Genomic DNA, 6020 nt, shown 5'->3' with positions numbered 1-6020 from the left:
GTTGAATGGAAGGAGTTGACCCAAGGTGTTAAGACAAAACTAATAGAGCAGCAAGTGTAGTACAGATTTTTATTTATTTTTTAAAGATTTTATTTTTAAGTAATCTCTACACCCCATATGGGGCTTGAACTCACCACATGGAGATCAAGAGTTGTATGCTCCACTGACTGAGCCAGTCAGGTGCCCCAGTGGTACAGATTTTTAAAATGAAAGACAACTAATTCCTTTTGACAGTTAGATACTAACATACCTTTTCTGCTGTAGGTGTTGCCGTTTTATGTTTTCATGCATTCATTTATAAAGATACAGCTATTAGGCGGCGCCTGGGTGGCTCAGTCGTTAAGTTTCTGCCTTCAGCTCAGGTCGTGATCCCAGGGCACTGGGATCCAGCCCTGCCTGGGGATCCCTGCTCTGCGGGAAGCCTGCTTCTCCCTCTCCCGCTCCCCCTGCTTGTGTTCCTTCTCTCGCTGTCTCTCTCTGTGTCAAATAAATAAAATCTTAAAAAAAAAAAAAAAAAAGATACAGCTATTACATTGGTTTACAGTCTCTGGGTGTGTGCCTGGAGGTGCCCTCCTTTGAAAGAGAAGGAGGACTGGGGCTCCTGGGTAGCTCAATTGGTTAAGCATCTGCCTTAGGTTCAGGTCATGATGCCAGGGTCCTGGTGTCTAGCCACATGGCTGGGTCCCTGTTCAACAGGGTGTCTGCTTCTCCCCTCCCCCCTCTCTCTGCCTCCCCCCACTCTCCGCCACCTGCCCCTCTCTCAATTTTTTTTAAAAACCACATTTATTTAAAAAAGAAAAAGAGGAGGACTGATGGTGCAGATATCTTTTTTGTTGTTGTTAAGATTTTATTTGGGGACACCTGGGAGACTCAGTCGGTTGAGCATCTGCCTCCCCAGCCGGGTCCTGGGATCAAGGGATGGAGCTTACTTAAAATAAAAAAGGTTCAGGATTGAAATGACAGCTATGGCTTCAACAGATGAAGCTATAGGAGAAAATTCCAGGCTGAGGACATGATAAAAAGAAAAGATCTAGAGTTAGGAAATCATGATGTATATCCTGCCAATCCAGATTGGTTTGCTAGAACAAAGAGAATTACATTAGAGAATTTAGGAGGTCATTTATGTTTCCATATGTGAGGCCGAATGGAAAAGGGTACATGTTACCTTAGTAAAGAAGTTACAATTTATTCAGAATACAGCAGGGAACACTTTAGGGTTTGTGAATAGGCAGCTCTTTAAAGATTAATCTAGTGTTCTAGTTGGATTGAGATGGGGAGGAAGGAGAGTTTAGAGACAGGGAAAATAGTAGCCTTTTTTTTTTAAAGTAGGCTCTATGCCCAAGGTGGGGCTTGAACCCAAAACCCCTTGGGGTGCCTGCGTGGCTCAGTCGGTTAAGCGTCTGCCTTCGGCTCAGGTCATGATCCCAGTGTCCTGGGATAGAGCTTCCACCTCCCTGCATGGGGATCCATGCTCAGCGGGGAGCCTGCTTCTCCCTCTCCCTCTGCCTGCTTGCCTGCCTACTTGTGATCTCTCTCTCTCTCTGTCAAATAAATAAATAAAATCTTAAAAAAAACAACAACAACTATTAAAGGGTCACACGCTCTACCAGTGGAGCCCGCAAAGCACCCCAGTTAGTAGCTTATTTCAGCCGTGTTTGGTGATAGGGCCTTTAATTAACTCAGAAGCTGGTTATGGATAGTAATGGAAAGGAATGGGTGAATATGAGAAGTGGGGGCTATTGAGAAGAAAGATGTATGTGTATTGGAATGTAGCAGTTTCATCCATTTATTCAGCAAAGATTTAGTAGTGATCAAAATATTCATTTCCAACCTTTTTTCTCAATTTAATATACTTACTAGGCAATTTACACCATCTTTTGAGACGTGTAACTTTGTGTGTTTGTTTGTTTGAGATGCATGACTTTATATGTGAGCCTTCAAGCAGAGGACACAGAAATGTATATGGGCTCACATGAGTATCTCTGGACATTTAATTCTCAGGACTATACTTAATTCAAAGGAAAATGCTATCTTCCTCAGCTGAAATACTCTTGGAAAAGTTGGCTGATATGAGATCATGGAAGACTACTGAAGGGGACTGCTCTACCTAAGGGTTTTGGCTTCCTTTAAGGACCTGGGTCTAGCAACTGCCAAGAAAGTGGACAAGGGATGCTTTTGTACTTTCATTTGGGATGTATCCTGTGTGGCTCTATGTTTAGACACATGTATCATTCCTGAAGTAAGATAATACCATTAATGCTATATTACAGGTTTGTTTTTTTTTTTTTTATCTGACAGAGAGAGAGACAGAGAGAGAGCATAAGCAGAGGGAGGGAAAGAAGCAGGCTTCCCGCTAAGCAGGGAGCCCAACCTGGGGCTCAATCCCAGGACCCTGGGATCATGACCTGAGCTGAAGGCAGACACTTAACTGACTGAGCCACCCAGGCACACCTATATTGTAGAATTGTTAAGGGGCGCCTGGGTGGCTCAGTTAGGCGTCTGCCTTCGGCTCGGGTCGTGGTCTCAAGGTCCTGGGATTCGGCCCGCATTGGGCTCCCTACCCAGTGGGGAGTCTGCTTCTCCCTCTCACTCTCCCTCTGTGCTCTCTCTCAAATAAATAAATAAAATACTTTTTAAAAAAACCCCAAAAACCTAAAATCCATTAAAAAAAAATTGTTAAGAGTTCATTGTTCACAAATCTGAATCCCTCACTTGTTATAAGATCACTTTCTTTCAAGATCCTTAACATATAGAAATAAAATATATAGAAATCATATAGCAGTTAAGTTAAATAGTCTCGGGGGAGAAAAGAGTATTGGACATAGCCTTGTAGAAGAAAGGAGTTGATTCATCTTGAAGATGGAATTCCATAGGTTAACCCCTAAACAATATAAGCATTTTTGTCTAGGAAAGGAGGGATTTTCTAGTGGAAGAGATTCAGTCTCTGGTAGAATTCAAGATATCTAAGGCCTGTATTGCCTCCCCTTACCTACAGAGGAAGCCAAAGAAGTAGCACAGATATTCCTGAAAGTCAGCCAAATCAAGGGCAGCTTCCAGAAGTCTTTGCTTTCACATTCACTTTGGGTAAATTATTACATTAGTAAATCAGGCAAATTTTAGGAGCACAGGAGGGCCACTCAGCATGCTCTACTTATAGGGGGATTCTTTCTAGACTCCTCATGACCAGTTTTCTGCCCACTCTTAGCCAGTCTGCATACAATCCTGAGCAGTGCATAGGGAAAGGAACCTTACCCAGACCTCTTTTGGTCAAGACATAGTGCAAGCCTAGTTGTGAGCAGATGAGTGCTGCATGCACTACATTTCTTAACTTTTCTTCATATCTGCTGTGGTAGACTGTTTCTAGAGTTAGTCACAATGCTTCCCATCCCATATGCCTTTATGCAGCGTGACTTTGCCACTCTTCCTTTTAAGAGGTAAAGCTTATTTTCTCTCCTCTTGGATGTGAGCAGGCCTTTTGACTAGTTCGGCCAACAGAATGTGGCAGAAGTGATATTCTTTGAGTTTCAGAGCCTAGGCCTTAAGAGCCTTGCAGCTCGCACTGCTTTTACCTTCTTGGAGACCTGGGCCATCATGGGAGCCCATTTACCCTGAGAGAGAGAAAGAGAGAGATGTCCTAGAGATTGAAAGACTTGAAAGGGAAAGGGGCCCGCAGGATGAAAAGACAATAAAGAAAGAGGCCCCAACATTCCAGCCACTCAGCTGAAGGGCCAAAAGTGAATGAAGCCATCTTGGATCCTCCAGCCCAAATCAGAGTTGCCCAAGTGAGCTCAACCCTCACTACACGGAACATAGACAAGACATCCTATCTGAGGCCTGCCTAGACAATTCATGGAATCATAGGCAATTATAGAATTATTGTTTAAGATACTAAGTATTGGGATGGTTTGTTGCATAACAAATGGATTACTGAAACATCCACAATACTGACCAAATACTACTGTACTTCTTACTTGTTCTTTAGTCAAATGGTTTTTTCCTTAAGTTTTTTTCTTTTTCTTTTTTTTAAAGATTTTATTTATTTATTTGACAGAGAGAGAGATAGTGAGAGCAGGAACACAAGCAGGGGGAGGGGGAGAGGGAGAGGGAGAAGCAGGCTTCCTGCGGAGCAAAGAGCCCGATGTGGGGCTTGATCCCAGGACGCTGGGATCATGACCCGAGCCGAAGGCAGACGCTTAATGACTGAGCCACCCAGGCGCCCCTTAAGTTTTTTTCTTACCCAATTTTTATTATACGATCAAAAGCAAAATGTCCACTGGGGTTAGTCAATCTGTTATTAAATTAAGCATTAGAGGGGCGCCTGACTGGCTCAGTCAGAAGAACATGCAACTCTTGATCTCAGGGATATGAGTTCGAGCCCCACGTTGGATGTAGAGATTAGTTTAAAAAAAATCTCAAAAAAATAAAAGTTAGAGGTGCCTGGGTGGCTCAGTCAGTTGGGCATCTGGCACTTAATTTTGGCTCAGGTCATGATCTCAGAGTCCTGGGATCGAGCCAGAGTCAGGCTCTCTGATCAGCGAGTAGTCTGCTTGTTTCCCTCGCCCTCTGCCCTTCCCCCTTGCTCATGCTCTCTTTCTCAAATAAATAAATAAACCTTTTTTAAAAAAGATTTTATTTATTTATTTGACAGAGAGAGACAGATAGCGAGAGCAGGAACACAAGCAGGGGGAATGGGAGAGGGAGAAGCAGGCTTCCCGCCGAGCAGGGAGCCCGATGTGGGGCTTGATCCCAGGACCCTGAGATCATGACTTGAGCCAAAGGCAGACGCTTAACGACTGAGCCACCCAGGCACCCCTAAATAAATAAATCTTAAAAAAAAATGTTAAACTGGGGCACCTGGGTGGCTCAGTCGTTAAGCGTCTGCCTTCGGCTCGGGTCATGATCCCAGGGTCCTGGGACCAAGCCCCACATCGGGTTCTCTGCTCCGCAGGAAGCCTGCTTCTCCCTCTCCCACTCCCCATGCTTGTGTTCCCTCTCTCGCTGTGTCTCTGTCAGATAAATAAATAAAATCTTAAAAAAAAAAAGTTAAACATTAGGAAAAAACAAGGAAAAGAAAAGTCAAAGTTGGGTCTAATTGAGAGTAATACTAGTGAAGTCTGTCTTGTGGGTCAGGAGACACACACTCCTTGATTTACTAACAAGTTCCAGTAATGGTAACCAGAGCCTCAGGAGTAGGAGTTTGTGAAAGATGAAAATGTGCCAATAGAATCTAGGCCTTTTTCATGCGTAATACAGGTTGAAAACTCCGAGAAGCAGATGGGAAGGCAGAATTAGGATTCCAAAAGTTGTAATGGGGAGTAACACCTATAAAAGGAAAAGGGGGTAAAAGCAGTTTGGGGCAGGAAGAACTGTCAGACTATGAGGCAGACCTGACCATCTCTGCCAGTCCAATGGGGAATTCCAGAGTAAAAACGGTCATTAGAGTGCCATGTTTCATGGAAATGCCTCAGCTCCTGTACCACTCACCATCTTGCTCAGTCTTTGGCCAGAGGCTGAAGAGTGGAGCGGTTGAAGGATGTCAGTGAATCAGGCTTCTTGCAGCTAGGTAGCCAGTTCTTCCTTAAAGGGGAACCTCTAAAGCAGCACACCTCTGTATCTGCCAAAGGGGACTTGGCATATCTTACATAGGTTCTTAAATGATAACTGCATTGGTCCTGAGGTTGTTGAATGGATTATTAATATATTTGAGTGGTTATTATGAAAACTGAATTCAAGAGAATTGTACACCCTTTCCCCCTTCTCCATCTTTGCATTATGAGTTATTTCCCTCTCTGGGAACCTGCAGGCCATTGTTTGCATCTATCATACTATTTACTACCACCACCATATAAAAATGTTTATATTTTTCTTCATCCTAGACCGAGCTCCCATAGGGGCAGAAGCGTCTTACTTACTTTTGGACCCGCCCAACACTTGGTCTCTGAAACAAAATAAATCCTCAGAAATTAACTGAATGAATGAGCAAATCTGCCTTATAATAGTGATGCTTTGCATCCATCCAG

The sequence above is a fragment of the Phoca vitulina genome, unplaced genomic scaffold (genome assembly GCF_004348235.1).
Source record: "Phoca vitulina isolate PV1807 unplaced genomic scaffold, GSC_HSeal_1.0 scaffold20, whole genome shotgun sequence".
Classification (NCBI taxonomy): domain Eukaryota; kingdom Metazoa; phylum Chordata; class Mammalia; order Carnivora; family Phocidae; genus Phoca; species Phoca vitulina.
The sequence above is the reverse complement of the archived record's forward strand: the minus strand, read 5'-3'. Positions refer to the sequence as shown.